This window comes from Malania oleifera, chromosome 7, assembly GCF_029873635.1.
Source record: "Malania oleifera isolate guangnan ecotype guangnan chromosome 7, ASM2987363v1, whole genome shotgun sequence".
Taxonomy (NCBI): domain Eukaryota; kingdom Viridiplantae; phylum Streptophyta; class Magnoliopsida; order Santalales; family Ximeniaceae; genus Malania; species Malania oleifera.
Genome location: NC_080423.1, coordinates 91,152,093 through 91,167,999, shown reverse-complemented (window position 1 = coordinate 91,167,999; position 15,907 = coordinate 91,152,093). Strand labels below are relative to the sequence as shown.

The window sequence follows — 15,907 nt, the reverse complement described above, 5'->3', positions numbered from 1 at the left end:
TTACTCTTTACTTTCAGCACTATATTTAAATTGTTTGTATTGCATGTGTAGTTTGAATAACATTGCACACAATTAATTGGATAATAAGAACACTTTGGTAAATTGAATTTGTTTTGTTATAAATCCCTGAGATTGGGTTTACTAAATATACAAGTAGGGATTAAATGGTAAATAAATTCAAAGAATTTGAAAATACCCAATTCACCCCCCCTCCCTCTTGGGATTGCACCTAATTCAACAATTGGTATCAGAGCGGGTTCACATAGATTTGATAGTTAATTTGTAAAAAGATCACATGACACACATCGGTGTAACTCCATTCGGTGAGGGACACTTATCCACTAGACCACCCATTTTTTGTGGTGTAAATTACACCTATTGGAAACGTAGGATGAACATATATCTATTGAATGTAGATTGGAAGGTTTGGAAAATAGTGACTAAGGGAAATCACATTCCTATGAAAGTAATTGATAAGACTAATGTACCTAAAACTGAAGATGAATATACTGAGGAAGATTGGAAGTCTGTACAAATCAATGTCATTGCCATGAACTTGGTTTAAAGCAAGCTCCTAGAGCTTGGTATGAAAGGCTAAGCGGTTTTCTATTAGAAAATGGATTTATAAGAGGAAAGATAGATACAACCCTGCTCATTAAGACCAAGAAAGATGATATTCTGGAAAGGAAATTGATGGAGGCGTGTCCGTCTCTCTTTGTGTGTCATCCACAATCTCGTCTTCTTCCACTTTATTCTTGTCCTGGCCATTATTTTCAACTGTAGGTGTGGACATGGTTTCCTTTGATGGTGATTTCTCAATTTCTCTTCCACTTCTAAGTGTGACAGCCTTACATTGTTCCTTTGGATTCACTTGTATGTTGCTAGGAAAAATTCCTCTCTGTTGGGTATTGATGGTCGTGGCCAATTGCCCAATTTGCATTTCTTGATTCTTCATTGTGGCTCCCATATTGTTGCAATGAATCTCAATATTATCCAAACGCGAATCAGTATTTTTAAACCTTGCTTTTGTCTCCTCAACAAATGATACCATGGCTTCCTTAAGTGACATCTTCTTCTCGTTTTGTTGACTTTCAAGTCCTAGAGGAGGTTGTAGCACATTCCTTTGTAATTCCATAAGACAAATTCTCATGATTCCGAAGCCTTGGATGGTAATATTGTGGCAAAGGATCACCCTGATAATTTTAGTTCCGATTGTTAATGTATTGAACCCATGTTTGACTTGCTCCATTGCTCAGATTTGTCCTACTTGTAGCCGCCATATATTCTGCATTTTGTGGTATTCTTTGGGTTGTCAAAACTGAAATCTGATGAGACAGAGAAGCAACTTAAGCTAAAAGTGCAACAAACAGCTCTAATTCATGAATTCTAGCAACTTTCTTAGCCATAGTTCTTTTAGTTGGCTATTGATGTTATTTGAGGCCATTTCTTTTGAAAGAGCAATAGCACCGTCAGGTGTCTTTGACATCAAAGTTCCCCTAGACACAGCATCAATTAAAGTTCGAGTTTGCCCATTTAACCCATTGTAGAACATCTAAATCTGCAACCAATATGGCAATCCTTGTTGTGGGCAGCATCGAAACAAATCCTTATACCTTTCCCAAGCTTCATAGAGTGATTCAAAATCATGCTTCTTGAATTGACCAATCTCACTCCTGAGTTGAGCTGTTTTTGTAGGTTGAAAGAATTTAGCTAGAAACTTTTCTGCCATGTCCTGCCAACTCATGATACTTCCCGGATGTAAAGATTATAGCCAACCTATTGCCTTGTCCCTAAAAGAAAAAGGGAACAATCTCAGTCTAATGGTGCCTTCGGTAACACCATTGATCTTTACAGTGTCACAAATCTCCAGAAACATTACCAGATTGATATTGGGATCATCAAGTGGTGATCCACTGAATTGGGCCTGTTGTACCATGCTGATTAAGGCAGGTTTGAGCTAAAAAATCTTGGCATTAATGGGCTGGTGTCTGATACTTGAATAGTTGTCATTCACAATCGACCAAACATAATCCTTCAAGGCACGTAGTTGTACATTTTGTTGTCTGTTATCCATAGCTAGTACCCTCTTTTTCCTTAGTGCTCTCAGAGTTCTTTCAATCTCTAAATTAAAAGGAATAATGTCACGCATTCTTGCACAAGGCATCCAACATAAAAAACACACTTGAAATAAAGAAGAAAAAATAAAATAAAATAAAAAGAAGAGCAATAAAATAAATATATATATATATATATAACTAAAATTTTAAATTAAAACCGAGATTACTTTGTATCGATATTGGAAAAAATAAGAAAAACTCAATTCCTGGCAACAACGCCAAAAAATTGATCGGTGCAAAATAGTAAGTGTACAATATCATAGTTTTATAATATAGTGATGTGATGAGTATTGTCCTCAGGGATTGATGTCTTAATTTTACCAAGTACCGAAATAATACTAATCTTGATTTTACTTAGAAAGATTAATGATTTTAGAATACAAAATTGAAATAAGGCTACTTTAAATAAACTATTCAAGCGAAAATAAAACTAGTTGCCACATATCATATTAATGAGAGTGAAAACTTCTAGGAAACCGATTTCACCTAGTTTCTCACTATGCTTTACTCATATAGCTAATTAGATTTTGTTTTCTCTATTTGTTAGCAAATCTCTAATTTTTCCAAAAGCCTCTTTCGATAGTCAATCAGAACATATTCTTATTTATTATTTAACATAAGAATATGCAAATTAATAACGCAAGAACGCAATAAGACTCTCGATTTTTAATGCTACGTAAGTTCATACAAGTCTTTCGATCTCTATATTCACCTATGCTGAATTATCGAAGATCTATCCTATAATTCCCCCTTTCGATAGCAAATCACAAGACCAACATCATCTAATTAATGGCCAGTTAATTAAAAGCATTAAGCGCAGAATAACTCAGACAAACATAAAAGAAAACTACTTCAGATTAGTATCGAAGAGCAAGCATAGTTTAAAACTGGGTTACATCATTTTCCTAGAATATAAAAATTAGTTTATGCCGAAAATTAAATCAAACATAAACGATTTCACCATGCTTTCTTTTATTTGGAGAGTAGAAGACAAAACAACACCCACAACACCACCGTCATGTGCCGCGAACACCCTGAGCACCGCCATTGTTCACTGCTTTTCAGTTCCCGAAAATATATTAATTTTTTAGTGTACCACCAACTACCCTTTTTGTTCATGTGTTGTGTCTGCATAGCACCCAAAAGACTCCCAAAAAAAGGACCCCTTGCTCCGGTTGCTGCCCTCTAGAAGAAAAAAAAAAAAAATCCCCCACTCTCGGGCGCACGACCTTCTCTCCAAACTCCTCGCAGCAGCCTCCCAGAAAAGAAGAAAGAAAAATGATCACTCTCAATCCTAGCCTCCCTGCTGCGCACCGCTCCCATTTCCCAAAAGAAAACCTTTTTGTTAAAGACCCTAAAAGCTACTTTCTTTTTCTTTCCTTTCCTTCTTTTCTTTCCTTTTTTTTTTTTAATTTACTTCATGCGGCCCTTCTCTTTCCAACACTGACCTCTCACGTGCGCGTAACCTTCAGCTCTTCGCATGGCTAGGTCACATCAAAACTAAACCCCCTTTTTTATTGTTTTGTTTCATAACTCACACACACACAACCCATGAACTTCTAAAGCCCATACACCCGCAGGTTCTTCTCACAATTTTTCATGGCTGGGTCAAATCAGACCTCACCTCTCCCTTTTTTTTTTTTTCCTTTTTTTTTTTTTTTTATGTTATGTATGTCTAGCGCACATCCATAGGCCCAGCAACCTGAGGAACTCATCACGAGCATGGAGCCCGACTCCCCTGAATGGCCGAATTCATCTTTAACATTCTTCAAATACGATTTCTTTGTGTGTTGCATGCGGTGTCTCCTTGTCACGTGCATAGCTGGAGTCTCCAAATTTTCTACGTGGCTTAGCTTACAGCTTGATGTACACGACTTCATGCGTGGCACTCAATTCACATACATGGCTCACTATCATTTTAAATTCGGCTCTAAGATCCAAAATGCATCCTGAAGTAATAAAACATGAAGATCTGTAAATTCACGATAGCATTAGGATAAATATCTTAAAATTAACAAATGAACTCGATGATCAAAGTATTAGACATAATCGGACATTTAATTAAAACTATGATCTTTAATGCATGAATTTTAAATGCCTAATTACGCAACTTTGACGCGTAATCAATGTGCGTGAAGGATTAAGCTTATTTAACCTTCTTTTACTAAATGAGGCATAAAAGCTGGTATGGAAATTAAAAGGTGAACCCTTTTTGAAAAAAAATATTTCTTTTAATTCTTAAGGGCTCATTTGATGTATCCTTTTCACTAGTAGGTTTGAAAACCACTTCAAGATAATCAATTTCTTTTTCTACGCAAATGATTTTCAAGACCTTCACGATCTTCTTCTTTTCTAAGGTGGCATGATATTCTTTTAGAGTTTCCAATTGCATAGCCAACCTTTTATTTTCCTTTTTTCAAAATCATTTTCTATTTAGACACTTTAACTAAAAATTTATGCATGTTAAATAAAGCACTTTTCTAGTTTTATGTTGGAAAGCATGCTTTAATCATTGTATTCATCAGATGAATTGAATACAAAGTATATAATGAGAATTATTACATGAATAAGTGTATGCTTCATTTTTAGAATTATCACTCATGCTTCCAGATAATTCATCACATAACATATAGCATGAATCAACAGAGGAGTCATTGCATGACATATTTAATGAAGGAGGGTGAGATACAGTTACCTCCGTATCAACTACAGCTATTATTTCATGATTCACCACTTCTTGATCATTCGAGCTTGGAGTATTTGGAGTGGTGGTCTCTTCTATCTTAGACACTCCATATCTCTTTTCTAACTTCTCCTATATATCCTTCGCAGAATCACATGCCATAATCTTAAGAAAAATATTAGAATCTAAATCACAGTATAATAAATCCATGGCATATGAATTCGCATGCATCAACCTAATATTATTTTCATCCAAGGGCATACGAATACCATTAACACTTACATGCTAGACCATCTAGTCCATTGATTTAATAAAAATGCTCATTCTAATTTTCCAGTGGATATAGTTTACACCACAAAACATTGGACGGCAAGTAGATGACTGTCCCTTGCCGAATAGGGATACACCAATTTGAGCCATTGCAATCTTTTGTACAAAAACGTTTAAATCTATGCAACGAGGCTCTGATACCAATTGTTGGAATTGGTGTATTCCCAAGAGTGGGGGTGAATTGGGCATTTAAAAATTTTCTCCTAGGTCAATTCAGATTCCACAAACATCATTACACAAACCTACAATTTTTCTATATAATCAAAAAACCAATCAAATATTCAAACAATTAAACAAAAACATTCAAGTGCTAAAATTTAAATTAAAGAAATTAAAAGCAGGCACAAGAAATGTTATCGGGGTTCGGCCAATACTACCTACGTCCCCGCCTCACTCTAACAAGTAAAAGGATTCTACTATGGCTCGCTTAACGGCTGGAGCGGCACCTAATACAACAACTTACTAGGATGGTGCACCTAGTTCTCTTAATCGAGTCTGAACTAGTCCGGTGCTTTTCTAACTTGGTATGAGCAAGTTCGGGACTATTCATAGGGCTAGTCTCCCTCTTCCGACCAACACGTCGGGAATATAACAAATATTAATATTTTTGTACAATAAAATGTTTCTTACACAAGTAGAATGTACAACAATAAGAACAATGCGCACTCACGTACGATATGAATGTGGAACTCAATGTGAGTTATGCTTAGTAGAGCAATTCAAACTTATCTCTCAAAAATATGTTTGTCAAGTAGTGTGAGAGATAACAATAAAATTGATCTTTGACTCAAATGTATAATAATAAGAAATTTCTTTTCAAAGATCCAAATGCCCTAAATGATATCTCAAACATAAAGCACTAGAGATATTTCAAATTAGTTTATCCAAAAATATTTTCAATAAACACAAGATAAGCTTTAGAATCTTGCAAAAAGTATGCTAAGATTCTCAAGCTATAACCAGTTGTCCCCAAAAATATTTATCAAGTGAAATATATGGGGAAACTTCTAGCTATACTCTCAAAATTGATTTTCAACAAATAAAACAAGAGAGAGAATTATGCCTTGGATGAAGAATGAATGCCCACAAGAAATTTGTTTTCCTTCAAAAAGAAGTTTTAGAATGAGTGTGGGAAGGAGGATAAAAGATTTTGATATAAAAGATCAATGCCCAAAAATAAATTCTCTCTTAAAAAGATTTTCAAACCAAAAGGAATAAGAAAGTATGGAATTTAAAATCAAAAATAATTTTGGGAGTGTTTTCAAATTTGATATCTTGTTTAAAGATGAGTAATGGAGGGCTATATATAAAGTTGGGAGGATTTTTGACCATTAGGGACATATTAGGGATTTTAAAAAATATTTAATTAAATTTTAACCCTAATTACCATAGTAAAAATTTGTGAGATCGAGGGGTTCACTCGCCTGGTCCTTAGAGTTGGTCGCCCGTATAGACACAAGCCTGTTTTTGGGTTTGGGTGAATGTGGGTGAGTCGGTTGGCTGAAGCCAAAGCAATTTCCCAACCTTTGTAGGATTGGGAGCTTTACCTATGGTTCGGGTTGCCGAACCTCCCAATTCAGTCGCCCGGGGTGTTTTTAAACTAATGGTTTAGGCGCCTTGGGACGGTAGAAAAAGTAAGTTTTAAGGTTCGATCGACCGTGGACGTTTAGTTCAATTTTGGTTCGGTCGCCTGGGCCTCAGTCAACATGTTGACTTTCTACTAGTTTGGTCAACCGGACCATTTATAACACTCAAGGCCCTTTGAAAATAAGATTTAGCTCCTGTTTTGGATTAGAATTCTCCCATGTTCACATAGTTATAACTTTTGAGTTATGAGGATTTTTCATAAAGTGCTTGGTGACCTATGGTCAGTCTACGACCTAGGCTTTTTAATTAAGCCTAAAAACTTGGCGTCGGCCGACCGAAGTCTTTCCTATGGTCTTTTGATTTCCCTACGGTCCATATATGGTCATCATTGAGCTTTCATTCATACCATGTATGCCTTGCATTATGACAGACCAAATACAAAACAAACTGATTACAATAAGAACAAATGTCTTCTTGTCTTTTTGCTCTTCCGTCTTCCATGGAGTGCGTCAGAATTATGTGCTTTAAGTCTTTTTTGGCCTCCATCAATCCTCTCTCATGTTTGTGTTCGGAATTAATGACTTGTTCAAGTACTAGGCACACACATTAGTTCCAAGTGCTTTGTCAGCATCAAAATAGGGATCAGACTCAAAAAGTCAACAATGAGAGAGAGAGAGAGAGAGAGAGAGAGAGAGAGAGAGAGAGAGAGAGAGCTTATATGTTGGGGGGGTTCTTGAATCAAATTTTAACCTTCCTGAACAATCATGAAGGTTTCTTTACATATATACTTATATTATTATATTAATATTATATATATATGTATGTATATATGTATATATATGCCCATCATATTATCTATTTAATTAATTCAATTAAATAATGTTTAATTAATTAATAATAATTGTTTTTTTCGGGTTACTACATTCTCCCTTACTTATAAAAAGTTCGTTCCCAAAATTTTCTAATCAATCACTTAACACAACTGTGAGATTTTCCTTTAAATAGATATCTAACTCTAAGGTTGGTAGCTTGAGTTTATTGGTAATCCTTATATTGAAATACTTAAATTTTTCCTTATAAACTTCTCTCGCACAATTAACCTGTTTAACATTTAAATTCTCAATTAAACATCAAACACTCAACTTGACCACAAACTGTCAAATCATGACACCTAAATTGCCAAGATTCTCCTTCAAAGACTTTTCCACATAATCAACTAACCTAATCTTCGAGTTTAAATTTCAAGTTCAAGTCTCTCTGCTCGGAAACATCACCATTGATGGATTTACCATGATTTTCTAAAACTCGTGACTGATTCAGAAAATCACAGAAGACCATTAAGGGGTGTCTACCTCCAGGCCATGAAACAAAACTCAAAATTCTTATCAGTATCCTAATCTACCCGTTTCTATCCTCGTCCTAACTCGAACCTACTCTAGTATTATTCCGTCCTAGAGTCTACAGAACCTAACAACCTAAAGCTCTAATACCACTTGTAATGCCCCGAACCCACTAAGTGGGGCCCGAGGTGTTATGTGTTCCATTCATCTATCTCTAATACCATAAATATCATCCAAGTAGCGGAATATAATTAAACATCCTCAAATAAAATACCAGAGTACTAATTTATACAACCCAAAAATATGTATCCTTTTATCCATATTACATAACCATAAAATAAAATAAACAAAATACATTTGAGTTCTGCAACCACTTACACTGAGCAATACTATCACCCCACTCTAGAGCTCGCTAGGCTCGATCGCGAGACGGTTCTGAAAAATAAGTTGTATGATAGGGTGAGACACCTCTCAGTAAGGATGGAATAAATTATCATTAGTGTGTGGCCAATGAGTTTAGTGTATACAAAATATAACCATTTGTTAATGAACAACAACAACTGTTAAGACACTTATAGACTGTATTCACACATGCAACATCTTTTTTAAGCGAGAGTTCCTGTGGATTGAGGAAATTACACGCCCATATATGTAACACCCCTTTGATCTGATTCCTTATGTAACATTACCAATTTAATTTGGGTGTGGTTACAACTAATACCTATCAGGGCACTTGCCTTACTCAACAAGCCTTCGGGTGGAGAGTTTACTTCGCCTCAACCACAGGTAATACCACATTATAAATTACATTTAATACTTCGCTATAAATAACTTTCACATGCAAACTATAACTCACACCTTTATAAATATTATAAACTATAAGCTGTTAATATTTTTGCAGCTATAAGTTGTGCACTGTAAATACTTTGCAACTATACTCTGTGAACTGTAATCTCTGGAATACTCTACTTTGTTATACTCTATTTTCATATGCTCCGTTTTCATATACTTTACTTTATTATACTCTGGTTAAATCTACAAATATGAATATAAAAAATCACCCTTGAATGGATAAGCGACATACTTCCCCCCATGACGGGTTGTGCGGCCTGTAGGCTGGACTTAACCCTGACTGGCCTGTCACATGGCTAAGTCAACTATACTATATGTCTGCTAGTACGAATGGTCATCCCATAGCTGGTCTAGACTTCAGGTGGGAACTCTACACTTCACTAGCCCACTTGAATATTCAATACAACACTCTCCCTGAGACGCGTGGTTGCACTAAGCTCTTTATTGCTGTAACTGCGGTACCGAGTGTTCTATGGTCCATCAGAGTTCTTAAATCATACATTGCAGTTTAACAATAATGATACTCTATACTTTACTTTCTTTTCCACAGTTCCAAAAATAGTATAATACCCACACATTTCAGTATATCAATATATCATACTATAAACCCATAACTTTAATTAAACAATAATATTCTTTCTCATGCCACACGATTTGAGTGTTTCTCATAATTATATAAATTACTAGAAAACTAGTCGTTCTATTTTCAATATTTGTTTTACTAAAAACACCAGTTTAATTATCTCCACCATTTATTTAACTCAAAATATGTATTTAAAAGAAAAACGGAGATAACCAACCCTACTCACTTTAATTATTTACAAAATACGTATAATAAATCAAATCAATAATTTTAACCGGTCAAATCATTCAAAAAATCTACTACGATAATCTAGAAATCAAATACTTTAATTTTATCGGTTCAACTTTAAAATAACAATTATTACAAAATCTCTAGGCCCACAAACACCAATTTAATAATAATAATAATAATAATAATAATAATAATAATAATAATAATAATAATAATAATAATAATAATAATAATCCAAAATCCAATTTCAATATGCCATAATATTTAGAAAAACGTGTATATAATTCCTATAGTCTCATATTAAATTTTAATCGATTAAATTATAGAAATTCCCGCCATAATTTATTCTCCTTACCTTAACCTTGGAGTGGTGCATAAGAAATCCAAACCTAAAGTCTGCTTCAATTAACTTACTAAGGATCGAAACTGGGACCTCGTGGTGGTGTTCGTTTTTTGATTCGGCTTACAGATGGAGAAAAAATGAAGAGTGTGAGAGTGTGAGGAGAGAGAGGAGAGAGGATGAGAGAGAGAGAGAGAGAGCTTATATGCTTGGGGGGGTTCTCAAATCAAATTTTAACCTTCCTCAACAATTAGGAAGGTTTCTTTACATATATACTTATATTATTATATTAATATTATATATATATATGTATATGTATATATATATATATATATGTATGTATGTATGTATGTATATATATATATATATATATGTGTGTGTGTGTGTATATATATGCCCATCATATTATCTAATTAATTAATTAATTAATAATAATTTTTTTTCTGGGTTACTACAATAGGGAAGACTTGGATTTGGAAATTTGTTAAGATAGGAAATTTCCTTAAGATAGGAAATTCGTTCCTTGTACTTTTGGGGACGACAAAACTCTTTGTAGAAGCATCCCTAAAACCTCCATCATCGAGATGACACGTTCCATAGTCTTCCTTACATAAGGGATGAAAGTTGTCCCCACAAAAATGACAATTGTCCAAATGATGCTCTTGTATGTTTAATCGAAAACCATAAGTGCTGATTTCTTCTTAAAAAAACAAATGCAGATCTTCATACAACTCATAGGACACTTGTGAAGAATGACTTTCAATTTAAGATTTCGTTCTGTAGTCCAAAACCTTCGGGAGTTGCAGTGAGAAATAATAACTTAATAGCCAAAGGCATTTAGATTGCAATCTGAGTTCTTAGTATCGTCATTTCTACAATTGTAGACATATCATACATTGATACATGCTCATATATAATGAAAAAATTTAATGAATAAATAAATAAAAGACCAACATCCATTATTCCAAAGGCTAACACTGCTCTTCCTCTACCCCTTCCTCTCCCTCGATATCCTGTTTCATGGATGATATCATCATCCCTCTCAAACTTAAACATGCTCCTTTTAAAACGTTTTGCTTCAGTCTCATAAGGAACCCTATGTACCTAAACAAGAAGGAAGTCAATGGCATCAAGCACTTCATAATCATTAATATATGTAGAAGTCATGGTAGTAGAGGCTCTGGTGAAACCCTAGCCACCGTCACGACGAGGAAGACGATGATGGCCTGGAGCGCTAATCTGTGACGACGGCGTTGGCTTTGGGTGTCCTTCTCCGGCGTCACTGTCGCCGCGAGGTGTTGTTCTCTAGCCGACATCGCAAACGACAAAGTTGGAGAGTTTCGCGACGAGGAAGACAACAAGCTGTGAGGTGCTATTTCTAGCCGACGTTGCGAATGAGGATGGAGAGTTTCGTCTTCTTCGGCTGCACGGGTTGGATCTGTCGCCTAGACGGCATTTAGTGGTCCTCTCCGACTCTCTCTCTGCCCGTGAGGTTGCTGTGAATCTCTTATCGTCGTCGCAACCCACGATGATAGCGTTTGGAGCTCTGCCTCTAGACTTCAGCGAGGCTCCGTCGCTCCTGACGGCGTAGGGATTCGGTGTTGTTGGCGGCCAATGGTGGAGTTGGGATTGGGGTTGCTCGCCAGCGCCGCCATCTCCGTTGCTTCAACCGCCTCAGCAGTGTCGCCATCTTTGCCGCAGGTTGCAGTGGTAGAGGCTTCTGGGCTGAGGTAATCTGAGATGGAGACAACGACGAAGTGGTAATGGCGAACCTGCATCGGCGACATACGGTGACGACATAGGTCTATCGCAGGTTTGGTTTTTTTTATTATTGTTTTTTTTTTGTTATTTTGTTTTTTTTGGTATTCAATATGGAATAACTATTAGACATGATCGCGCCACCTACGGTAGCTATTACCAGAGGGTTGAGGGGAGGTGTCGACGCTAGTTTACGGGTTGAGGGGAGTGGTTCGGGGAATAATAAGGTCGAAAAGGGGGAAGGTTTCGCTGGGGGAAAATTGTTTTATGGAAGCCTTGAAGAGGCCAATTCCATCTTCAAAATTCAAAATCCCATTAAGGAAACTGGGACTAATTAATGGAGAATTAGGTTTTGTTTTCTCAGATTTGGAGATGGAAAAGGCTGTTGAGGATCTGACGTTTGCATTGGTTCTTAAATTTCTTTCTGCAAGGCCATCTATTGATGTCCTTCGGAGGCATATTATCCAATCCTGGGTCTCTCTGAAGTCCCAATGATAAGTTTTATGGACAACTACCATGTTCAGTTGAATTTGGTAAATGAAAAGGATTACATTTATGCATGGGCACGAGAAGGAAGATGGGTGGCAGGGTGCCAATTTCAGCTTTTTAACTAATCTGTGAATTTTGATGTAAACAAGGAGCCATCGATCGCACCTCAGTGGATTTTCCTACCAGGTTTGCCTTTACATTTATATAAAATGGATTGTTTGCAAAGTTTGGCCACTAGGTTTGGTAGATTCCTGGGGACATAAAATGCCACTTTATATAGAACATGAGCAACTGGTGCGAGATTATGTGTTGAAGTGGACTTGCAAAAAGATCCTGTGGAGGGTTTTTGGTAGGACAAAAGCAGAATTGGCAAAGGGTAATATATGAGAAAAGATGTTTTTATTGTAATAAATGTTGTAAACAAGGTCACACTTAAGTAGTATACCGATTTGGAGTTAAGCCTAAGGATAAAAGAAAGGTAGGTATGAGGAAGGAGGGAGATAAGAGGGTTTGGAAAGAAGTGGGTAGAAAAAAGAATATGATAGTTGAAGAGGAAGGTCCTGTTTTGAAGATTCAGGTTCAGAAGGTGGAGGAGAAGGAGGGAAACGTGAGTAGGCTGTTGAAGGAGATTGAGAAAAATTATTAATGTGGGCACTCAAAAAGTGGATGAAGTTAATTTGGTAGAGAAAAAGAGTGGAGAGAAATTCAATCGTTGTCAAAACCAGAAGTTAGGGGTGGTAGGGGTGCAAGTATAACTGAGAGGTTGCTCTAGGTTTGCCCAGGAAATCGGAGTTGTTGATGAAGGAGAGAAGGGAAAAGTTGAAAAGGACAAGGATGAGGAGGTGATTTTGGTGGAGGAGGTGGATGAGAGAGAGAGGGATGTGGATGGTGTAGGGTGTAGGGAGAATTATGATGTGTTGTCTGAGGGAGATATGGAGGTTTGCATTGATACTCAAAAAGAATATCATTCTGATCAAGGTAATATGACAATGGGTGAGTTAGAAGGAAGATATAAAGATGATAGTCAAGTGAGAAATTCTAAGAGGGCTAAGGCAGTGCCTCAAAAGTTGAACTTATGATGGAAAAAATTATGTTTTGGAATTTAAGAGGGTTGGGCACGTCGAAGAGAAGATTGAAACAATTGTGAAAATCAGAAAGTTTCGATTTTGGTAGTTTCGGAACCTTTTCAAGATATAGAAAAGATAAAAAGGTTGGCGGTGTATTTGCAATTTACTAAATTTTTCTTTAATGTAGAGGAAGGTGGGAAGATTTGGCTGTTCTGGAAAGAGGATGTTCATGTGGATTGGGTGGGTGCCTGTAATCAATGTGTGACAGTTGTGTTAACAGAGGATAGAGGTCCCTTGCTTCTTACTTTTATATATGCCAAATGTTATCATATTAAAGAAGAGAGTTATGGGAACAGCTTCAGGGGCTGTCGATTTTTTATGTGGCTTGGGTTGTTATGGGGGATTTTAATGTAATTCGATCAGATGAGGAAAGGGTTGGAGGTAAACCTCGCTTGGGTTCTTCTATGGCTGAATTCAATGGTTGTATTAATAGATGTGGTTTATTGGACCTTAAATTCGAAAGAAGTCAATTTTCATGGTGTAACAGCCAACAAGGTTTGATGAGAAGTTGGGCGAAACTGGATAGGGTGCTGATTAATAATGTTTTTTCTATAAAATATGGTCAAGCTAAGACATCTTTGTTGAAAAGAAATACTTCAGATAATTCTCCTATCATTTTACAGCTGTGTGCTAATATGGAGAGGTATGGGCCAATGCCTTTTAGGTTTCAAAACATGTGGACGTTGCATGGGAATTTTTTGGAAATGGTTGAATCAACTTGGAAAGAACACATTGTGGCAGATTCAAGATTGTGTAAATTGGCGAGTAAATTGAAAAGGTTAAAACAAAGACTTAGGATGTGGAATAAACAGACTTTTGGGCATGTTGGTGGTTTTATTCATGGAAAAATATGAGAATTTACTATAGACAAAGTACTCGGAGTCAGTTGAAGAAGAGTTCCTTATTTCCAAGGCTGAATTGGAGGTTTGGTACAAAAGGGAAGAGGCTAGGTTAGCTCAGCAAGCAAAATTGAAATGGTTGATTGATGGTGATCAGAATTCAAAGTTTTTTCATGCTGTGATTATGCAAAAAAAACGTAACTCTTGTGTAAATTCAATGGTGCTCCCTGATGGTTCGATGTTGGAAAATATGCAGATGGTCCATGATGAAGCTGTAAATTATTTTGAGCAATTCTTGAGGCAAAATAGTTCTGTGCAAAGGTCAAATCTAGACGGTCTTATCCATCCAGTGGTTTCTGAGGAGGCTATAGGTCAGTTGAAGGAAGGACCAACTGAGGAGGAGGTTTATGAAGTTATTTCTTTTATTTTCGTGAATAGTAGCCCGGGATCGAACGGGGTTGGGTCTTCTTTTTGTATTACCTGTTGGAGGATTATTAAAAATGATGTGATGGATGCGGTAAGAGAATTCTTCAGAGGTGATATGTTGCCTCGGTATTTTTTTTTTTCTTACATAGTGCTTATTCCTAAAGTAAAGGATCCTCAATCGTTTGATAAATTTCGCCCGATAAACCTTTGTAATGTAATCTATAAAATTTTCTCCAAAATCCATGTTGGTAAGCTTTCGTTGGTGATAGGTGATGTAATATCTTTAGAACAAGGTGCTTTTGTGAAAGGGAGGAGTATTTTTGAAAGTATAACACTTGCTCAAGAGATGACAAAATTATTACATAGGCGGGTGAGAGGAGGTAAGATAATGCTAAAGCTTGATATGAGCAAAGCGTATGATCGAGTGGAGTGGCAGGTGGTAGATCAGATTTTTCATGCTCTTAGTTTTCCAGATTGGTTTTGTAAGTTGATTCAAAATTATATTTCTACTCCTTGGTTTTCTATCATGATGCATGACACGTATAGAGGTTTCTTCAAGTCAAAAAGGAGCTTGAGGCAAGGGGATCCGTTGTCGCTGTATATTTTCATCATCATGGAAGAAGTTTTTTCTAAGTTAGTTAAAAAAAGGATGTTTGAGAAAAGGATTTTACCGTTTGCACATCTGTGTGGTGCACCTATTATATCACATTTAATGTATGCGGATGATGTTGTTATATTTGCTAATACTGAAAAAAAATCTATTAGACAGATAATGGAGGTGATTAAGGAGTATGAAAGCTAGACTGGCCAAAGGGTGAATAAAGATAAATTAGCCATTTTTTTTTTCAAAGAAGTTGGGTGTTCTGAGGAAAGGAGAAATTCTTCAAGAAATTGGTTTTAGTGAGGGTAAATTTCCTTTTACGTATTTGGGTGTGCCGATAGTGGATGGTAAATTGAAGGGCCGTCATTTTGACCCTTTAATTCAAAAAATAAGTAAGAGAGTTGAGGGCTGAAAAAGTAGACTATTGTCTAATTGAGGTCGTCTTGTTTTGTTGAGACATTTGTTGTCGAGTATGTCATTGCATTTGTTAGCTATTCTAAATGTCCCAAAACTGGTGTTAAAAAAGATACAAGGTATGTATGCTTTTTTTTTTCTAGGGTTTTAGGGATGGAAAAGAAAAAATGAAATGGAGGGCTTGGAAGAA

At 36.2% G+C, this 15,907-nt stretch overlaps 1 non-coding gene across 1 annotated transcript; it reads left to right on the top strand.

The window, feature by feature from the left end:
• Positions 1-1,574: 1,574 nt before the first annotated feature.
• On the top strand, positions 1,575-1,681 carry LOC131161129 (small nucleolar RNA R71). Its single transcript, XR_009138288.1, has one exon. It is a non-coding gene; the product is annotated as a small nucleolar RNA R71 (small nucleolar RNA).
• Positions 1,682-15,907: the final 14,226 nt, after the last annotated feature.